The 23,895-nt window shown below is 35.9% G+C and overlaps 1 protein-coding gene across 3 annotated transcripts in view; it reads left to right on the top strand.

Moving 5' to 3' along the window:
• The window catches only part of LOC115444347 (inverted formin-2), a 114,115-nt gene that overhangs the window by 58,931 nt on the left and 31,289 nt on the right, over positions 1 to 23,895 (top strand). For all 3 annotated transcript variants that reach the window (XM_037446757.1, XM_037446761.1, XM_037446758.1), the window contains exon 3: positions 18,426 to 18,456. The gene's annotated coding sequence lies outside the window, so the exon portion shown is untranslated. The remainder of the gene's footprint in view (positions 1 to 18,425; positions 18,457 to 23,895) is intronic.

Below are 23,895 nucleotides of genomic sequence, written 5' to 3' on the forward strand. Positions count from 1 at the left end.
GGCTGATATTATTATATATTATTATTCGCAGACTTCACCCAGGGATGTCTGCGAGGTCCCATACCCCATAAAAAGTCTTTTACCTCTCTGCTCACTCCATGATACAAGCATTTTTTTGTATGTTTTCATGGTCATAGAGAGTTTCAAAGTCGCAGCAAGGCGACAGCGGGGGCGGCGCGGGCGCATTATGTTTTCACATGCGACCGTCACGGTAGCAACCAGCAACTGTTGTTTACATAATCATTACCACAGATTACGAGTTGCCCAATGTTCTCACGTTAGACGTGGGTGAGACGTTGGGGATCCGTGGAGATGGGTTCTAAATATATTGGATTTAAATTTTGATGAATGAGAATTATATTAGATGTTTTTATATGACAAGCAAAATGAGTAACTAAATGGCCTTGTAGTTAGCATGTCGATAGTTGTTAAAAATAGCAACACCATATAAAAATTTGATTTTCTTCAATTCTCTCATTTCTACCTTCATTTCCAGGCCAAAAAAAATCTGTAACGCAGGGATAAGTAGCTTTTTCTCAGTACTAGACTTTCCAAATGCGGTTTTCTTCGTTTGTCCCACCTTTGACTTCGTCCCAAGGACAAAATTTCCTGTACCACAAGGATATTTTAACTTTTTCACTGTAGAAGACTTTTGTAGTAAGGTCAACAGTGAATAAGTTCTTCCTTCAAACTGTCCAATTTCTCTTTATAATTTATTAGATAATAATTTACAATGAAATTTATTTCTTTTTAATGTATAATTTAATTTGTAAAAATTGTTATTTCTTCTCTTTGCCCTCACCACTGCGCTAAATACTTCTTCAAACCACATTTCATACGGAACCCACACTACATAACCACAGTCATCGCTTGCCAGACGTCCACAAATTCACATATTTAGCGGGCCGGACACTTGACGCCCTGTGACACTAGCATACCGCGCAGTGAAAAGCGAAAGTCATTCAATACTGACCACAATGGCTTCGTTATGATTTAGGAAGAGTTGTAGATGATTTATAATATATTTAGGGTTTTTACATTTATTTATTAGAAAAATTAACATAAAACTAAAATAGTAATTATTACTTATAATAAAAATTGTACTAATTTACAAAAGAGAATAATTTGAATCAAATTAACAAATAATCAAGAACACAAAAATAGCTAGCGAAAAGATTGTGAACGTCCGTCCGATCCAATAATTAATTAATGACAGCTAAAACAAATATCGACGACGCAATGGTCAGCGCGAGCTGGCCATTTTAAACCAAAGAGGATATAATCCTACGTTATAGTTGCAGCTAAACTACGTCTCCCGGTCTTCTTGAAGAATTTGTTAACTATATTATAATTTGATTATTTTAAGATTATAATTATAAGACTGTCTCAGTGGCGTAGTTGTTTACGGTGCTGAGATCTCGGGTTCGACTTTCGAGTCAGGCAAAATGATATTGGGGGTTTCTACTCAGTATCAATCAGTCTCGAGTCTGGAATTTGTGTCTGATATGGTGATGGGCTCGTCCTCTATCACATCATGGGACGGAATACACACGGCGGAAAGTATGTGCTCTGTTACGCCTCCGGCTGTCCCTTTGGAGATGAAAGGCGTGAGTGTTTGTATAACCATAATATTCTATAAACTATTGGTAGACTTGAATTTTGCTAGTGATAGTATATTTCTAACCGGTCAGATAGCGTCCACCATACTCAAGGTGTAAAACCCGCCATAACGGCTAAAGTTTGTCGCGTTTCGGCATCAAACTGTATATATCCGGTTTCAAATATGTCGGCATAATTATGTCGACTACCGAGGGTTACTCATCTCTCGTCAGTCGATACTGGCTGGAACCTACTCTTCTGTGTATCACGTCTATAAAAATATCTCTTGTGTATAAAGGTTTGTTTTGGTAATTATCACTATTAACTATGTCTCTTTTTGAAACCAAGCAGCAGTGTGTAATAATTCTTCACATATATTGTCGAGCTATGAAAGATGGACCTTTCGATAGCACATTCGCACTGAGATCTTGTTTTCGAATCCTTGATCATTTTTATTCTAAATAAATCATATTTATTCTAAATATATTTATTAGAATACATATCTACAGTTAAAAATTGTCATGCTCGCCATCACATATTATAAGAGATGATTATACTTGTGTTCCTGCCTATCCTTCGATGAAAGTGAGTGTGTTTGAACAAGCCGTTGCAACTAATAGTTATTTAGGCAGGCTACCGTACATTTCGCAATACCGTTTAGTTTAGCAAGCACGTTTAAACATTGCAACGACGTCTTGAAAACATATTTACAGCTAGTACTGTAGTGGAAGATATGCTATGTGGATTTACTTAAGTTATTGTTGTGCAGTCATATGAAAATTTAAATTAATTTATTCCTTATTTCATGAGCCTATAAATGAACTGCTTTAAACAAGAATAAAAAACCAATTGTATTGTATTTTTTTTATCTTCATCATGTACACACTAAACTGATTGAAAAGAGCAACACCAGAGTTTCTTGCCTGTTCTCTGGTGAGAACTGCTTTCCGAACTGGTGTTAGAGTTAATATTGACGGAATCTAAATAATGTATAACATTTTACAGATTCAAATAAATCATTTCATTTCAATTTCAAGTGATGGGAGAGTTGAATTAAAAACATTGTTCCGTGAAGCATCTCAATGTTTGCCGGCAAACATGACAGCTACATGACATTACGCGTGTCACGGAAAAATAACCTTATTATGTAGTATATAAGGTTATATTCCCGTGACACACGTAAATGTCAATGTAGCTGTCATGTTTGCCGGTAAACATTGAGATGCTTCACGTGCATTAAAAGTGTTTTTTAATACGAGTACGGCAAACTGATTCCACTGCACCTAATGGTCACTAATGATGATGCAATGAAGGCATATTGACACTCTTCGTTAAAAAAATTGCTTTATGATAATTAATAAACAAATTACTGTTGCCAGTCATAATGTTTTGTATAACACGGTTGTATTTCAGAGTTGTATTGTCATCTTATTTTGTTTTACTGGCAACAAATGCTCTCTGGTTCGCTTTACGCTTAGTGAACTTACTCGTCATTCTGTTCTTGGAAAATAAATAATATGCATAAAAATTATGGTCTAATCATTTGGCATTTCGCCGAATGAAACAAAAAAATATATATAAATAACTTAATACCATAATATAACGTTTGGGAATATTGTTATTAATATCCTTTTGGGACAGGCTTGCTTATTTCTTTGTGAGAGCGCTGGCGAAGTAAAATATTATGCATATTTAGGTTTATAAATTTAATTAATAAAATGATACATATTACATAAATAAGTACTTGTAATACAAAGATTAATGCCTCAGTACCGTAAGGCAAAAAGAAGAAAACATACAACTTTCGTGCAAAGGTATAGCATAGCTTCCAATGAGTGCCGTCCCACACGCTCGGTATGTGTAGGCATGTCACACGCATGTCAAATTCGGTTCTCGACTGCCGTGTGGTGTCACCACTAAGAATAATGAACAATCGCTCATATTGTAGTCGATGGCAGACTTTAAATCAAAATGTTTGAATTTTGACTATTAGAAGTATCTCATTATTTATGTTATATAATTGTGTTTTGTATAAGGTTTTGTTCGCGGTTTTGTCTGTTTAAGTTGATTCTCGGGACGAAAAGTATAGTGTAGGGGTAATGTAAATATTATTACAAAAAGAATTTTATAATAATTTCGTGTTTGAGCTGGCTTTTCTTTCATTTTTTGATATGCATATATCATTGTACTTTGTTTTTTTATTGTAAGAAAATATTTTGAAAATACTAAATGTCGTAGTTATGTAAGTAACTCTTATTGTAATAATAATTATATCAGCCTTGTATTATGTACTGTCCCCTTGCTGGGCACGGGCCTCCTCTACTACTGAGAGGGATGAGGACTATGTCCACCACGTTGGCCTAGTGCGGATTGGTAGACTTCATATTCCCTTAAAATTCCTATAGAGAACTTCTCAGGTGTGCAGGTTTCCTCACGATGTTTTTCTTCGCCGTTAAAGCAAGCGATAATTCACAAGAATACATACATATGTTTTAGAAAAGTCAGAGGTGTGTGCCCTTGGGATTTGAACCTGCGGACATTCCTCTCGGCAGTCCGTTCCACACAACTAGGCTATCGCCGGTCTTCTTATTGCAATAATTTATTATTATCATGTACTTTTACCTGTCATAAGTGCAACTGTGTTCGCCTACGTAATTAATTATTATATTTAAGACTAATAAAAGTCAACACTAACACGCGATATCCCCATTCTGGTAAATTATCCCGAAGTGACATCACGCGGCCTTCAACAACAATAAAATCTAGATCTGTTGAATCAGGTAAACCTGAGAAGTGTTCTGTCTTATTTACTAAATGGAACGTCGCGTTTATACAATAACTGTTGTTATTGATTTAAATTAATTGAATGATTGAGGTAAATTATTTATATGTGCATGAGATGAAAATGCTATTGAAAATATACAATAAGGTCACGCAAATTGTTTCAAAAACCGTTAAAACAGTGAATTCTCAAAGCAACTGCGACCTAAGAGGAAAGGAATAAGGATTACGCAAACGTTAGCACTTGGCACTCTGGATAAATTTAACTTTTCATCATATTTTCTATAGAATCTATTTATATACACACTGTGTATGTATACACTCACGCCTTCTATCCCCGAAGGGATAGTCAGAGGCACAACTACTGCACCTACTTTGCGCCATGTGTTTTTCGTCCCATGACGGTGATCAAACAAAGATGATCGGTACTATGGCCCCTATTACAATACGGGGCGAAAGTACCCCTCATCTCTTTTTTATTTCTATGTATGACGAGTCGAGATTGCTGTTCTTGATAGTAAGCGATACGACCGCCGATAAACAGTAGAAACACCATCCAACACCTTGAGTTATAAAGTATTGTTTGATATTCCACTGCGCTCGCCATCCTGAAACATGAGATGTTAAGTCTTATTATGTCCAGTAGTTACACTAGCTACAATGTCCGTCAAACCGGAACACAACAGTGACTACACACTGCTGCTTGGCGGCAGAAATAAACATTGCGGTGGTACCTACTCAGACGGACTCTCACATATGAGAGACCGGTACATCGTCATCATCTATTCATATATTATGTACATATTTAAATTTTCTGAAGCCATACAATGTTTGATAAGTAAACCCATATGTGAAAGTGAAACTGCAGTATTGTACAATGTACATAGAAATTGTACCGCGGCCCATCGACCTTTGCGTTCTGTTATTGTTTGCACAAGTTATTTTAAAGGATAATACTACAGTTGTACTACCCCGGTTGGGCGATCAATTCATACTATTTAACCCGGCGTCATTGTGGCTAATAAACAGAACTTGGCCGTTGTGGCCGGGTAAATTTTACCCATGTACATTATTGTACACTGAATCAAGCATATGTCAATATTAGTCTTCTATAATAGGGAAATAGGTAGTTAAATACATTATTAATAAAAATCAAACATTTATTTATCATAAAATGAGCATCTTACTCATCAAATTAAATCTTTTTATTCTGGGATAATTTTTTTAGAACATAACTTAAAACGTTTATTCGAAAACATAACATAATAGACATTTAGAGACAAAACATAAAATTTTCTTTAGAACATAAACATGAAATTATGAACTATATAAAACAAAGCTTATTTACTAATAATATATCGACTTATTCGCTATCGAGATCTACGCAACTTTGGCATAATGGGATAATGTGTTGTATACAAATAGGCTTATTACACTTATTGCAGTTATGCCTAGTTTTTGTCTTTGGCAGAAGGACAGTCTTTGCATCTCGTATATGTTTTAGAACTTTTATTCGAAGGGTAGGTCATCATTTCACCGACTTGTTCGTGAATACGTTTACGTAAGCCTCTCGGTAAGTTCTCCATATTTTTTCTCACGCGAAGATGACCTTCAAGCATTGATAGACTGAGTTTTCTAAGGAAATCACGCCGGTTTGTTTTCGAGTTATTATTTTCACGAAAAATAATCACACCATTTATTGCAGCTACATTCATGACCGCATAAAATACTGTCATAGGCCAGCGTTTTGAGTTTCGAGATACATCATAGGTAGCACAGAGCTCATCAACCACATCGACGCCAGCTTTCGTAGAATTATAAAATGTAATTATCTCTGGTTTCCTTTTTTCACCACTAGCAGGATCAATGTTTTGGTCATGATGAAGAGAAGACAATACCAGCACCACTTTAGACCGTTTAGGCATGTAGGAAATAAGCGTCATATCTTTTTGGAATGCAAACTGAGTGCTGTATACTTCTTTTCTTTGCGTGGTTATAAAGTTTGGTGGGATTTCTTTTTTGTTTTTACGTAATGTACCTGTAGATGTTAGTTTATGATTTCGTTGCAAATGTGTTACCAGTGGAATGCTCGTGAACCAATTGTCCATTGTAATATTTCTATTACTTTTAGAAATAGGATGCACTAATCTGTCTACAACATCGAAAGCTTTATTACTTTGCAAAAACGGCCCCTCAGGCTGCTTACCGGGATAAATTTCAAGGTTTACTGTATAAAAGTTTTTGCATCAACCAAAGCATAAATTTTGATGCCATATTTCGCAGGTTTATTCGGGATATATTGACGAAATGAGCACCTGCCGCGAAATGCTTCCAGTTTTTCATCGATTGTAAGATACTCATTGGGAGTATAAGTATTTTTACAGTTTGAGACAAACTCTTCAATAAAATATCTAATTGGAGCCAGATTGTCCAGTTGCTTTCGCTCTTGGCGTGTTGTTGCATCATCAAAACGCAAACAGCTTTGTAAAAAAGTAAAAAACGCTGCAAAGACATAGTAGTACTAAAAATTTCCACACCAGTACCATCGGTTCTCCACAAGTCGCTCAAATTTTGGCGATTAGAACGATTTAGTCCAGCCAAGTACAACAAGCCAAACAAAGCTGATAGTTCATCTATAGTTGTTTCTTTCAATAAATACTGAAGCGATTGTTTATTGTTAGACAACTGTCTCTGTTTTATCTTAGCATTAGTATGACAAAGTATTTGTTCCAGCATATTATTATTTATAAAGCGTTTCCAACACTCTATTTCAGTCTTATCATTTTGCGCAATAGGCTTTACCCCAGGTTTTTGTAAAATTATGTTTTCTGACCTTGTGCGAACGTTGGTCCGAGGTGGTTGCGAAGACCATTTGGTGGAATTGTCTTTACCAATATAAAATTGCTGGTTACTTGTTGAAACAATTACTTCTTGCTCATCATCGCTGCATTCCTGTTCCGTATTACTGCCTTGACTTCGCTCTGAAATATGGTCGATTTCACCCTGGTCGTCTGAACTGCACTGTTCATTTTCACTGGCGTCAGCTTGTTCAAATAAGGCTAAGAGTCGACGTTGTTCGCTTTCGTAAGACATGGTTCATAAAATTGTGAAAAACGATATGCAATTTATCAATAAACAATAAAAAACAACAAACACGCTGTCTTTATAAATGTTACGTGGCCATTGTGGCCGGGTATAACTTACCCGCGCGCTCTTTACACACGTTTAAACTATGAGGTAGCCGGAGCAACACTAAATAGAGAAGAGAATACGCAAATAGAGGTCAACGACCGCAGCTACTGTAAAGGACAAAAGACACGCGCATTTTGTTTTAAAATTATGACAGTTTTAAAATGCGTCGGGTATTAGATACCCGGCAACAATGACGCCGGGTTAAATATGTCTAAAATGGTACTCTAAATATTACCATCAGCTCTTATCCATTCGTAGGCTTATGGTGACGTCTCCTCCCGCGTGGAAAAGTTTATCCAGGGTAAGTATATCTCAGGGTCTTGAATTATCTTTATACCAATTTTTATCAAAATCGGTTAAGTAGTTCAGCCGTGAATACGTAATAGAAAAGCAGACAGATAGAGTTACTTTCGCTTTTGTTAGTATAATAGATTATTCCCGTCGGAGGAGATTCGGTAGTCTTAGCATTGAGCAGTCGAGAAAGTAAGTGGTTGAGCGAAGCTGTACTGGGAAGAACATAACATAATATATTGGATCCGTAAATAAAAAAATCATCAACATTTGTGATTACGCCGTATTCGCGTTACAGCTAATCGTCTTTTTTTTAAATCTTCGTTAATAAAATTTTTGCTACATTAACAATTGAAGAAAGATAATAATGAAGGTTCAGAATCCCTCCATCAGCTGTTTTCAATATACGAATCCAATCTCAATCTCCAATCCGAATATGAGAATGAACCAATCAAAATAATAAATTTATAAGCATGTCAAAAACTTAGTTCTGATTGATCCATTTTGGAAATAGATCGAAAAAAGCGATTGGCATTGGTCATTGAAACTGGCAACATGTCTGTAATTATGTTCATAATATCTTATTAGGTCATTATTTTAACCTTCATCGAATTTACCTGCAATTAGCTCGGCTTATTTAATTGGACTTTTTTCCTGTTCCAAATGTAATTCTATAATAAATAAATTATTACGAATCTGGCGTCATGTTTGTTTAAGGATGCGGTTTTAATAAAACTTGAGAGTTTATAATAGACAATGTAAGGAAATCATTTATTTATAAAGTACAACATCAATGCGATTTTAAGAAGCAACTTGTGGTTTTTTAAACATTACGTAATATAATATTATAAATGTGAATGTTTGTAATATTGTTTGGATGTGTAGTTTGTTAGAAGTAAACACAGAAGCAGCTGAACGGATTTGGATGATATTTGGCTCATGGGTAGACGATGTGCTTAATATATAGACCACTTTCTATCCCAGTAACTTGTTCCCATGAGAACTCATAGAATTATTTAAATACATGGCGCCGTTGTCTTCCAGGCGGTGCTATGAAATTTGTTTTAGATACTTTTGTAGCAGGTTTTTATGCGGACGGAGCCGTGTGCAACATGTAGCTAACTATACTATTGAACTACAACCCAATAGCGACACCTGCATCATCGTATATAACTGTGATACATTCTCTTGGCAGGATATTCGTCTGGATAGCGTCCATCATACACAATATGAAAAATGGCCGTAGTGGCCCATGTGTGCATTTAGCGCTCAGCATTTCAAACAGGCGAACATAATTGTGTCGACTGGCGAGAGCCAATCGTCTCTAGTCAGTGGTCACTATCTGGATCCTACCCCACGTATCATCAGATGCAGTGGGGTTGCTTTACTTTGAAAAAAACCCTATTACTTTCAATTGAGGAACTTCCCTAGTTTATTTATTGTCAGCGTTCTTAAGTGTTGGAGATTACTAAAACCCAGTTAAACAACAAGTGACTTGCATATTCGTCGGCTTATTAAAAAAAGATAGCTTCACATTGCATTTTTAACATATCACAAAATAAAATGTTACCTTTTCCTTCATTCCAATTTTTTTCTTTGAGGAGCTTTCCTATTTTCTTTTTATTATCAGCGTCCTTAAAATGTTAAGATTATTAATTAAACCACCTGTGACCAGGTAACTTGTCGCCTTATTAAAAACATCACCATAAAATAATTTGTTGCATTTTTAACATACCACAAATATGCTCACAGCATATTGACAGTGACTGATGACCGATTGTTATTCTAATGTTGTCAAGAATGATGGTTAGGATCGGGTCGTTGATCTCATGGTATAAACCCGCTATTGATTTTGATTGAATTATGTCAGTCCTTTTGTATGTAAATGAAAAATGGAGACCTGTAGGAAATTTGGGATATCCCCCTCCTAGGATAGATGTGGGGATTTTACTGGGTACGCCAATGTGACTCAGGATCGTATTCCAGCGTCGAGCCCTGTATATCTAATATCATAAGGTCACTTTATTTTTATTTTTTTTATACGTACACGGCAAAGTGGCTCCACTGCACCTGATGGTAAGTGGAGTGTGGTCCAATAGAATGTCGACTGGCGAGAGATGATTACCCCTCGGTAGTCGACACAATTATGCCGGCCTGTTGGAAGCGGATATACACAGGCTGATTCCGAAACGCGACATACTTACGTGGGATACTATGGTGGGTTTTAACACCTTGTGTACAGCGGTAATTATCCGGACGGATATAAAATATATCCACCATCAGCAGCTAATGCAGTACGTCTGGTAAGGCTTGTTAAGACTCCATAAATCCATTGATGAGGGTAGATAAAAATTATGTTCGTCCACAAGGCTGCTCTGACAGACATGTGTTCTAGGAAGGAAAATGAATCTCATTCGCCGCTTATTAAAATGATATTACTCTCACGAGCATCGAACCTGCATCATAACCGCTCCACCCAAATCTCTTAATCGAAGGGACAAAAAACAATATATAGAATTACGATTGACTTTCAGTTTGTGCGTATTGATGCGTGATGCAGGAAACCGGCTGTCAAGTGATCGTCACGCCTTTGAGTGCAGGGCTGTGGGTTCGAAATTGGGCAGCGGTTTTATTTTCAAAAGATATAACAGTGTATCTGTTACATTATATTTATAAATATTTCAATGCATAGTTGTATTGCGGTATAGCTGCAGTGCTGGGGTCTCGGATTCGATCCCCGGGTCGGGCCGAGATATTGGGTTTTATACTCAGAATCAGCCCGGAGTCAGGATTTTATATCTGATATGGTGATAGGCTAACCCTCTATTACAGCATGCGGCGGAAAATTTTAAACACAATCGACTTATAAAAAAAAAAGTTGTGAACAACGAATTTCGCCCAGGATGACGAGCACAGAGCATTGCTACGCAGTGTTTTGTACTTAAATTCAGATGATGTTGATATCAAGCGAGGGTTTGCTTGGCTCATGTAGTGCAATAAAATACCTTGTAAAAAATTAACAAACCAAAGCCAATATCTGTTGTCAGCCCTATCCATTCGCCCACAAAAGCAATTGAAAAACGCATTAAGTGTGGACTGACACGTGATGTCCCCTGTCCGCCACGCCTTGCATTGTCCTGCTTTCTAGACCACGTAATATTCCATCATTATAGTCTAGTGTGGTGATTCCGGACTTCGAATCAGGCATCGTTAATAAATCTGGGCCTTTATTCTGTATGATAGTGTAAACGCGTACCGCGGCCGTGTCATGTTATCTTCGAGAAATGTGCGTGGAATGGTATTCTGTAAGCCAAATTTCTATAGTCCTAAACATGATGCGTTGTGTTACGTGCTTGTTACGCACTGTTAAAATAACGTGCGGTATAGAGAATAAGGCCCCTGTAAGGGTAGTGAAATCCTTTTTAATAGTAGTATATTTGTAACGTGCTATATTTGTAACCACAGTCCTGCCCCTGATCTCTCCCCGGTTCTTATAAAAAAATCCTAATTCAATGTATCCAAGAAGACTAAGAATATTGGAAGCTTCGATTAAATGTTTTTTATTTTTGGATAAAATGTAGAGCCTATCACGAAGGTCTTTCGTTTTATTTTCATCTGGAATCTATATTTTCATACGCAAGTCTGCAATGACTAATTAATAATCTTATAAAGATAAGATTTTTATATATTTGTAATGGTTAAACTCAAAAACGATTTAACTCAGTATGAAAATACTTACTAATAGCAAACGTTAACTTTGGTTACATTTATGTCAGAAAAGGGTATTAAAGCGGGCAGAGCTGGCAAAGACTAGTAAACAATAATAATAGCACAAATTCGAATTTCGAACATAAGTTTTTATTATTTTAATTAACACCCTAGGCTAAGGAATATTGATACAGCCTCGAGCGCCGCAAAATTATATATTCTATTTAAATTCAACATAAGTGTGACTAATTTCAAGGTCTTGATCGAGATAGAAGCCAACTCTTTCCGGTAGCGTCTTATATTATCCTTGAATGAACAGACGTATTAAAAGGAAAATTGTATATAGTTTTGAGAATGCTATGATAACGTGAGAGAATACTGCGCTGCAGTTAGGTACAAAATTTAATGGTGCTTAGCCTGTTGTTCTCTATTTAATACGCTCACTTAAATTATTGTGTTGCAATTCTTAATGAGAAATAAAGTCTTCTAAACCAAAAAGTGACGGAATTAGGATGTTCTAGCAGCGTAACCAAAGCTTATTGACAATTGTATAGTAAGTAATTGATTAGCAAGTCGGGCTATGGTGACCTACCGAGTTACGAACCCGGCTAGGGGTTAAACAAGATGCCTTCTTACGATCGCTAACGTGAATAAAAAAAATAATAATATATGAATAACATATACAAGGGACAGGCTTATAGCTAAGATATTCTTTCCCATACATATTCAGTTTTATTATTATAAGGTAGGAAGGCGTCTTAGTTACAGCTTCAGATGTTGGGGATATATTTTACCAATAGAAGGGATTTATTATGTTTACGTCTTGAAGTCTGACACTGTGAACTCATTCTGCGTAGATCGGACAGTCAATAGCTAAAACAATTAAAAAAAATGTATGATTGTAACACCTCAGTCCGCCTATGACCATGAAGGCTGTAAAGTCTTCGAAACATCGGGAGAAAATAATATAAAAAAGTGCGACAGAATTCGTAAAAAAGTTTTATTTCAATAGAAGGGAATCACGTATTAATTAATAATATGTAAACTATAGTACTTAAATTTCGGGTGATACGAACACATACAGAAAGAATACAGTGTTGTAGAGTAACAGCGGCGATAGCCTAGTTGGATGTGGAACGGACTGCCAAGACGAATGTCCGCAGGTTCAAATCCCAAGGGCACACACCTCTGACTTTTCTAAAATCATGTGTGTATTCTTTGTGAATTTATCGTTCGCTTTGACGGTGAAGGAAAACATCGTGAGGAAACATGCACATCTGAGAAGTTCTCTATAGGAATTTCGAAGGTGTGTGAAGTCTACCAATTCGCACTAGGCCAGCGTGGTGGACTATGGCCTAATCCCTCTCAGTAGTAGAGGAGGCCCGTGCTCAGCAGTGGGCAAGTATATAATACAGGGCTGATATTATTTATTATTATTATTATAGTACTTAGAGATAATTTCGGCAATATTATGTCAGAAATCTGATTTATCATTCTATAAACAAACATTACACAATAAAAAACATCCTGGTTAAACAAAAAACTAATAACTAATAATGCTTACGCATAATTGATTCTGCTAATTAATTAAACGCGTACCAGGCTATTTATTGTCAAATAATGTTTATTTGTACGCAAGACAGTTTGAACTATGCCATCGATTAATTGGAAAATGACATCAAAGTTTTAATAAGTTTCCTTTATCATTTTTTATTAATAGTATTTAAAGAATATTATATTGTTTGTATCCAGTTATGTAGATTGAAAATAATAAAAAAATAATCTATGAGGGTTCGTCTATTTTTGTCGGCAAGCAGCAAATATGTTCAAATATACACATCACGCCTTTATCCCTGAAGCAGTAGGCAGATGTGCAACTAGGGTACCTATGTACTTTTCACTTAGTATCTTCCGTCCCATCATGTGATAGGGGGAGAGCCTATCGCCATATGGGTCACATATTCCAGATTCTAGGCTTATACTGATCAGTAAAACCGAATATCTCTTTGCCTCATCCGGGATTCGAACCCAGGACCTCCAAGCACTGTTCGCGCATACTACTGCGCCACTGATGAACTTTCCTAATTGCAATAGAAAAAGACAAAATTTATTGACACCGCAAATCCCAAGCAGATAAACAAATATACATCACTACATAGTATAAAACAAAGTCGCTTTCTCTGTCCCTATCTATGTATGCTTATATCTTTAAAACTACGCAACGGATTTTGATGCGTTTTTTTAATAGATAGAGTGATTCAAGAGGAAGGTTTATATGTATAATAACATCCATTAAATAGTGGAGAAATATTGCACCCGTGCGAAGCCAGGGCGGGTCGCTAGTTTTGAAATAAATCTATTTTATAGATTTTAGCGAGGTTTTTTATATTATAATTATCTCCCGACGTTTCGAAGACTTTGCTACCTTCGTGATCACTGGGAGAGAGGGAGGGGGGGCTTCGTCAAATAGTTTTATTATAATGTCTAACATTCGCGTAAACATAAGAAATCATTAATAATGTTCATAATATCACATACATTGCGGTTAGTTATTTAGTTATTGTTTTTTCTAGTGTAAAGATAAGTGCAGTAACATAATGCGCCTGCGTTTAATAACTTATTTATTGTAAGGCGGTTACACACATTACCTAAGGAGTATGACATACTTTAAAAAAGGTAGGTTTATTGTACTTATGATATTCTTAAAGGACAAAAACGTTTCATTTTTTGTGTTAATAGGATTTTTTCTGTCGGGCGTTATGTAAATTATTTATTATTTTTAATCATAAAAATGTGCATGTGCGTTAATTGTAGTTTGAAGTACAAAAGTTTGACGGCGATTTTAAATTTTGAATTTTTTCAGCTACTTTTTGCCTGACTCTACTTCAATAAACGGTTAGTTTATTTTTACAAGTATAAGTCCGAAGTCTAGCGTTCCAGTAGGCGATAGCCACGTCCCTTAGGAGTTATAGCTGACATTAGGGGTATAATAATAATATCAGCCCTGTATTATATACTATCCACAGCTGGGCACGGGCCTCCTTTACTACTGAGAGGGATTAGGTCTTAGTCCACCACGCTGGCCTAGTGCGGATTGGTAGACTTCACACACCCTCGAAATTCCTATAGAGAACTTCTCAGGTATGCAGGTTTCCTCACGATGTTTTCCTTCACCGATACATTGGGGGTACCATTTTATAAAGTTATCGATAGATGCCTACCCTGCCCTGCCCTGCCCTGGAAATTGTTTTCTTTTTTTATTCCGACAGTGTAAACCCATCCTTAATCTAATTATTAACTAACGAGCGAGCTTAACCAAGGAAGCGATGTCAGATAACGTTGTTATAATATTGTATATTGCCACATGTCTGCTATGAAGGTAAAAAACACGACACACTTGTCATTAGATTTTTTGTTCATAATGTGCGGGCCAGACTGTGTCGAGTTTTAATCAACAATCCATCATAATTAAAATAGGTTTTAGTATTTTGGACTTTAGGATTCAAGGGATTCTCTGGAGTGTTTCTTTGATTCTGAAAATTGTTGCATTATTAGAAAGTTACATTATGATTTTTTATGTTTACGCGAATGTAAGACATCTAATTAAAACGAGTTTTCTGATTTTGTCGCATTTTTTTGTGTATTAATTATCGCTCGACGTTTTCAACACTGATTCCTGCGTAGAATGATTCGCGAAACTATTTAAATCATCGGAATACATCCAAATTTCAATAGAGAGGATGGTTAGATGTTTTCACAAACCTGGGATCCTGTTATATTTTTAATTTAAGTCACAAGTTCAGCTGCCAGACTTTAGAACATTGTGAATTCATTCTAACTTATTGAATAATTATTAAGTTCGTATAAAAATATAAGTCTAATAATTATCTGCACGACATTTAATGTTCATAAAGTATGAAGATATCTCTGTAATATAGCATGCAATAACTTAGTTTAAATTCACATTATTTGTTTTCAACAATTCGACGTTGCCAAAACACGTCTCAAAGCGCTACATACATAGTCACATAACGATGCAAAACTTTAATTAAGACAATAGGTTATTCTGCCTCTGATTGTGTGCTAATGTCGTTTGTTTAACTGCAGTAGGCGGTGAGGTTACTCCAATGTCCTTTGAAAATCGCAAATTAATTTGCAGTTATTATCATCTAACAAAGTCCGCTTGCGCATGATCTCGGTAATTATAAGAATAAAAATATAATATTTATAAATCCATGCAGACTTATAAAAATGTTTATGATTTAAAAGAGGAAGAAAAACGTTTTCAAAACTTGGAAATTAACATACGGCTATTGCATTAGTCGAAAGCAACACAAAATTAATATATCTTGCGTAAGATTTAATAATATTAGCTATTGTTTACCTACAAAAACTTATAAAGGGGACAATTTGTCATATTGTATTGTTAGCATCTGAAGCTATTTTGATTAAAATAAAAAGATATCACTGACTACAGAATTACTTTCAATGATATTTCACCAACTAACCGATTAATATAATTTGTCAATGACCAACTATCTCTGTCTGTCAAAAGCTCAGTGTTTTTATAGCAAAAGGTGTTACAAATACCCTCACGAGAATACGTTTGTCCTTACAATATTCTAATCTATTTTTATATATAAAAATGAATCTCTATTTCCCTTGGTCACGCCATCACGCGTGAACGGCTGGACCGATTTCACAAATTTTTTGTTGTTGTTGTGTTTGTTATTGTCAGGAGAAGGTTCTTATGAAAGAAATAAATCAAAAAATTGCGCGGAAAATTAGAAAATTTAAGATAACGAAAATAATAATTTTATATAACTGCCAATTGTTTGAAATAACTGTCAGCGATTGTCATAATACGCGCTGCAAATTCATAGTTAGGACGGGACAACGTCTGTCGGGTCAACTAGTATGATATAAATTTAGCTGTTGCTTTTCCAATAAATAAAATATCCCCTTCCACAGATTCAAAAAGAGGGTAATATCTCATTCGTTATCTCTTTATCTAAATTCGTAACCAGGGTTCAATGAACCATATGTAGTAACATGATATCAAACCGTTTGTGATGTGATTAACAGAAGTCCATTCATAATAGATGTGACAGGTTTTTTATAGAGCGAGATATTAGGCATGTGTTAATTATAATTAATTAAAATAATTATAACTGACGCTTCCTTAGTCTGGACTATAGCTGGAAGCATCTGAGTTCAATACAAAGGGAATACATTTTGTTTATTTTAGAATTTTAGATTCACTCAGGCTTGAATTCCTTAGAGAGGTTTCGAATGTTTAGGTGGTATTACTTTTAATGGGCAGTCGTGATATTGACAACCAGGCAAGCGGCTTGTTTGCTTGATTATTTTGTAATATAAACCCTGTAATTTATTGTTCCATTACCTACTGGGCGTGGACCTGCTCTGCTACTGAAAGGATTATACCTTAGTCCACCATACTAGCTTATTACGGGTTGGTAGACTTTGAAACTTCAAAATCAATTCAGTTTTATTTCATTCTGCAATATTTTTACTGCAGGTTGTTAGACTTTACACTCCTTCGAAATTCCTAAATCAGTTCAATTTAAGTTTGCCATATTTTCAAATCAGTTATGTGATAAAAGCATAATCATCCAAATTACAGCTAACAATTGCTGATTTCAAATAAGTTTCCACTATCTAAGAACACAATGGCCGTGAGCCAATGTGACCCACTTAGTGCCATGTGTTATCTTTAGTTTACTTAATGGAAACGCCAGCAGTTTAGGTAAAGCGTAACTTGGAGGTCACAAACAATTTTAATTATCAATTTATTATCGATTGGGGGCCATTGATGTGTAGAAGTTTTCTGTTAGTTTGTTTGTCTTACGCTTCTGATTATGAAAATTTTGGTGTGTTCTAGTGTTATAGTCTTACCTTGATCCTGTTGGATAAAGCAGTGTTTCTGTTAGTTTGTTCACGTAACGCCTATGATTATGAAGATATTGCTGTGTTCTAGTGTTATGACACCTTGATCTCGTTGGGTGAGGAAGAGGCGCAACTAGTTCAGTCAAATAAGGCCGGAATCCAAGTCTGAAAAACTCGGAGTAAAATCTATACATATTGCCCGATCTGAAAATCGAAGTCAGAAACATCAGTCCTTAGTTTGTTTACTGCGACGAGAAATTGATGCTCATTGAATACAGTATTGGATTCATAATATATTCCTTCAATATAGGCTACTCTCGCGTTTGAAAAAAGGTCCTCAAGAAAATGTCTCGCAACATTTTTTTTTTCCCTTATTTGTGCCGTCGCTGCCTTAAATATGTCGTCTCTTGGGTGTTGGCACTCTTAGGCTATGGCCTACAAAGTCTTACCCTGATTAAATGCCACAGTTCTTTAAAAACATGAAAATCTCCCAAATACCAACATGAATCCAATCCCAAGTCACGCGTGACAATATCTTGAGAATTTTTAGCGCAATTAGAGAAGCGGAAACGGATCCTTGATAGCTCGCTGTCGGCCTCTCAGCGCCTCGTCGTGAAGGTTGCGATACTATATCGTGACACGGCGCCAATGCCGAACGCCTTGCCAAGTTTCATGCCAATTTTGTGGAGTTTTCTACTGTAAATTATTGTTGGGTTTGCGATGCAGCCCGCGTTTAATTTTGCGGCATTATAGATTGACTTTAACGCGATAGGCTAACATGTAACTATACATTTTCATATTCTTTTTACATTTATGATGTTATTATATTATGCAATATTATGCTGATGAAAAAGAACTTAAAGATGATTGCTCCACATCTAATGTCATGAATTTGTTGTACATAAGTTTTAAGAGTCATGGAATTTACTGATGTTTCTTTATTTCAGGTATCCACATGTCGTTCAACTTTAAATAAATGTAAGTGTTTTTTTAATATTATATTAATTTTTCAAATTAGAAATTATTACAATATGTATTTCAATTTTAAGCTTCTTACATCATAATTTTAAAATCAAAAGTCCTTGATTAACCCACGACGGAACACTAAACTTACATTTGAATATAATTATTATAAATAATACCGATCCTGTATCAACTGTCCCACTGCTGGGCATCTCTTTTGCACCCACACCTTCTGTTAAGACTTAAGACTGTATCTTAGTAGACCAGGAACGTCATTTATTTACAAACCCGAGTACGCTATAAACTTAATGAAATAAAAATCCACATTTATGGTGTGTTCTTGTCAGTAATTGAAGTTAGTTCCGCGTGCCCGTATTTGGAGGGCATACCGGGCCTTGTATGGAACTCGCTTCCTGGACCTTATGGTATCCTTTGTACCATGACTTATGGTCTTCGAGCTCTATGAATTGTGGTGGAAGGCTTCCGGGTACTTCACGGTTTGTCGAAAGGGTAGGTAGGGACTATCACTACTACAATACCTTTGCTGAGCTTTAATCTATTTATGGATATGATACATAACGATGCAACTTTGGTAACATCTTATTTTGGTTCGGTTGTGAGACCGTCATCTATTTATTTTATTATAATGTCACTTACACTTACCATCATAGAACACAATTGCCTGAGCGGCGTAGCTTAGCGCCAGGAATACAAGCTATGAAAGGTATCACCTATTTTATACTAGATTTTACTAATGAAAGTGCAGATCCTTCGTTCTTTCGTGAAATGACGAAAACATATTACCTTTTAGTCAAACATTCCGTAGCCTATGCAGAAAAATTAGACACAAAGTTTCAAATGTTATCCTTATTACCTAATTAGTCAAAAATATTATAACCTATGCTAAAAAATTAGGCCCTAATTCCAAATGTTATCCTTATTACCTAATTAGTCAAAAATATCATAACCTATGCTAAAAATTTAGGTACAAAATTCGAAATGTTCTCCTCTATAAACAAACTGACCAAACCTCTTTATAACAGTATACATGTTGAATGTAAACTTCCTGTACATTGTTTTTGCGAGTGTAACAAATGTATGCATTTGTAACCGTCTGCTGGACTTTAATTATTCATTATCACAAAAACTTTGAGTTATGCAAGTGTTTTCTCAGTTGCTTATATAAAAAGAACAATCTAGATTTGTTTATATTGATCATGAGTTTGATTCTACGTTCAAAATTCGATTGTAATTTTTATCCTTGAAATCAGATGATACTTTTGTACGAAGTTAAATCATACTTTCATAATCACAAGAGATAGGATTCTATATTTGAAAATTAATCGTTTATTTTGGTCTCCCAAATTAAATTTATAAGTGCTCTTCCTTACAATAGTTGAAGTGGAATATTTTTTTGTTACAGTCCTTGAACTTATCTAAATAAAGGATTGCCAGATCCTTGCCTTCAAAGTTGTCAAGTTCACGATAATCTAAGTAATGAATGACCTTGTGCGTTGCGAAAGCATGACGGAGGCATTATATCGAGATCAGTTAATAATATTATCAAGTCATTACTTATTGCATTAAGTTATTATGAAGTTAGGGTTACCGCTGTCAACAAAATTAAAACAACAAACCCACCAGCCCTAAAGCTAAAAATAGCAGCATCCCTAAGCGTTGCAATTCCAAAGCGCATTGTTTCAACAAGCGGCTTCCTTAGTGCGTTGACCGGTACATTGGCGTCATCCGATGCGACCAGACGGCTCAAATCTGTATCCAGTGACAGTGGAATTTGGTTAGATGGCACAATGATTGCATATTTATTATATTCGGTATTTGAAATTGTCTCACCAGTAGGCTGAAGCCAAGGTATAATTAATATTGTTACTTTTATTAACTCCATAAGATAGTCCAATATCTTGGCACCAGCGGCTGTTACGTTGGAATTACATTATTCAACATCAGTCATCTCAGTGTGGAATCCCTTTGCATTATATTATATCTCTCTGCTTTTATCACATTCTGATTTTGGGTTAGCGCGATACATTTTTAAAATATTGGGAATGGGTACGTGCTTATTCCAATATGACATATTTCGAAAAAACTGTTTAAAAGCAAATACACCAAATCTCTAAAGGATTTAAGTGGAAAACAATAACAGACAACAATACGTTGTCGGTGAAAGTGCCCCGTGACCCGAGCTCTCGCTGAAGGATGCCGATATGGTTCTCATACGAAAGTGAATGTAGACGATTATGCGAAAACTTAGGCCATTACAACATCCTAGGTGTTGTAAGCGAAAGTCTAGGTACATCTGCATTTTCTATTGGTTTGAGTTGACTTAATAAAAATATCAGCTTTGTTTCATATACTGTCTTACTGCTGGATACGTTCCATTTTTCATACTGAGAGGGATTTCGCCTTATTTCACCACGCTAGACTCACATAAAACATTTATGGAGAACTTCTTAGGTATGCAGGTTTCCTGACTATGTTTTCCTTCACCGTTAAAACAAGTGATAATTCACAAAGAATAATCACATAATTAAAAAAGTCAGAGGTGCGTGCTTTTGGCTTGTGATCCTGTGGACACTCGTCTTAGCAATCCATTCTACTCACGATTAGGCTATCGCCGCTGAATTGACTTTTACTTCAGGGTATTAAGGTATTGAGGTACTTAAGTGGAGATCTATGTTCAGCAATGGATTTCATATGAGGTCAGCTTCAAATATTTTTTTAAACATCTTAAAAACGAGACGAGGAAGCAGCTCTTTTCATGGTAAGCATCAAGGTTATAAGGATCATGGTCCCAATAGATTATCATGTCCATGTAGCGTTTTGTAATTGAATTCTTGGTTGATATACTACTGCTTACGAATAAGGATGATTTGCATAAAAAAGTCGTTGAAAAAAAGGTGACAATTGTGTAGTAAAATTCAATAACAGACAATACTCCTTCGATACCTATAAATAGCACGTAAATTCTTAAAACCATTTAAAGAATTAGCGTAAACAAATTTGTCACTACTAGATAAAATGTAAAAGCGAGTAAAACCCGAAGATAGCCGTTTCCTTCCACGTAAACTATTTGAATCATTAGTTCTCCGTGCGTCACATTTGCGAGCATTTCGTAACTCTTTTTTGGTAATAATGGCGTCCATTTTAAGGAATTGAGGGCTATGTGCAATTGATTTTCTATTTTCCATTTCTGACTTGAGTGAGTCGTAGTAGAAAACGAAGTAAAAGAGCAGGACGTTAGCATATCAGGATGAGGGCGTGGATGACTTATGTCTAGTTTTTTATGTCGCTAGAGTTAGCGCCAGGGTTTATAGAAGTCATTTTGATAACGTATGAGTCAAGTAGCTGTCCCTCTACCTGATGACGTTGGCGTCAAATATTACTAAAAACTAATAATGAAGTTAAAGGCAAACATACAAATATTATTTTATGTTCTCTTTAGAGATACCTTTGTTTTATCCTATTCCGCTGAAAACACGAGTTGCGCTGTCTCTATATGAGTGTTGAGTTCAGAAGAATGCTTTTAACTTTTAGTTTCGATCCCCAACAACGTTTCACAGCTGCCAACGTCCAGCAAATTTATCTCCACGATCAAGTCCGGATCTCAAATCAATATGTCGATCGTAAATTAATTACCGCATGGCCGGCACACGACCGCTGCGCACGCGCATCCTTGAATCGCTTGCGCCACACTTATTACTGTTACTTGACATCACGAGGTGGACAGTGCTAATCCTCCAGTGACCCAGTTTACATAATCGCTTGGGAGTGGACCGCTCCTAGTAACCCCTTTGTTGTGAAATGATTTTTTTTCTAGCGCGTACATTAAATGTTATGGGAAACAGTTCAATCATTTATTCTGCTTTTATGATCACTTATAATATAGTCCACCTCTAGTTTGTTATCTCTTGGATGAGAAGAAGTCCATCCCTTTCGGATGCGTTATTTTCGGTATTCTGATCTTCATTAGTATTGAATTTAAAAAAATGTTATTAAGCAGCGCTGCAACCATATTTTGGACAAGCCTAAGTTCAGTTGAGGACTTCCGAAAGCTGAAGATGATGATGATGAATTTGGTAATCTACGTATTAGAGTTGAAAAAAAAACACGTAAATTGACATTTGTTGACAGTAGGTAGCCAGTAGATATTATACAACATCAAGTGACCCACTTCCTCTTTGCCGAATTCCATTTAAAACTGACCTCTCCACCTTCCGCTGATATGGAAGGAATGTGCCTTGACGTCCGTATGACACATCGCGAATTGATAGTTTTAGTTATGGAGACTGTTTGGTCACAACGGCGCATTGTCTGAAAATACGTGACGACAGCTGATGCGCAGGGCTGGCTAAGGAATCGACTTTTTAATGAGCCGCAAAGCTGGATAAAGGGTCCAACTTTAAATTCCAAAAAAAAAAAATGTAATAAGTGAGGTTTGCCTTTTTAATAGTCTCTTATGTCCTAAAGCTGCTGAAAGGATTGCAAATTTGAATTTAAAACAATGCGAAGTAAAGAAGAATAGAGTATAAACCAACTCTTGTTTTTTAATTAGTTCATAATGTCTCACTACTGGGGAAATGTTTCCAAGATTCAAATGACTGAAGATAATTTACCGGAAGCACAATAAATATCTCTCCTTCCTTGATCTCAATAGCTATCCAACCAGAATAAATAAAGCGTAATTCGGAATAATGAGGCTTTCTATTAACGCAAAATAGTTATTGAGATTACCTACCCTCCATACTTCATTCACATTATTAAAACATCAATGTTTGAAAGGTAATTGTCTAAACGACAAATATACCGAAAATTAGTTTATACAATATACATATTTGGGAATGCTAGACTTTTCTACATCATTTGATCTAGGTTTTCCATCTCTAGGACGATTTTTAAATTGTTCTTGATTTTCATAAATAGCTTAATTGTCAACAAAGTGACCCCGTTGCACTTAATAGTGAGTGGAGTGGGGTCCAATAGAATGTCGACTGACGAGAGATGATTATCTATCGACAGTCGACACAATTATGCCTATTGGAACTGGATATACACAGCCTTTTTTAGTGAAAATAAAAAAACCATTCAAACTATTCAAAAAGGCTATTAAGTGCTCAGTAACCTTAGCGTCAACCCTGCAGGATGTGAGGCAGGAAGCGCGCACTTGAAGCGTCAGACGACGACTCATGCAGACGGATGTTCTAAAGACCTATACTGTCAAATTAATTATAGATAAATGCTTCAATTTATAAGGGTCACTGTCACGTACATGATAGTGAGGAGAATGTTTATTTCACCTTATTTTTCCGTAGGTAGGTAAGGACGTATCCTTCAAATTATCCGTCAGTTAATTGTGTATATTCTTTGGAAGTATTGAGAAGCTTTGAAATCTGTATTAGCAGTGTGATATTGTGATTAAGGCTCTATACTGGCACATTG

Source organism: Manduca sexta, chromosome 6, assembly GCF_014839805.1.
Source record: "Manduca sexta isolate Smith_Timp_Sample1 chromosome 6, JHU_Msex_v1.0, whole genome shotgun sequence".
Classification (NCBI taxonomy): Eukaryota; Metazoa; Arthropoda; class Insecta; order Lepidoptera; family Sphingidae; genus Manduca; species Manduca sexta.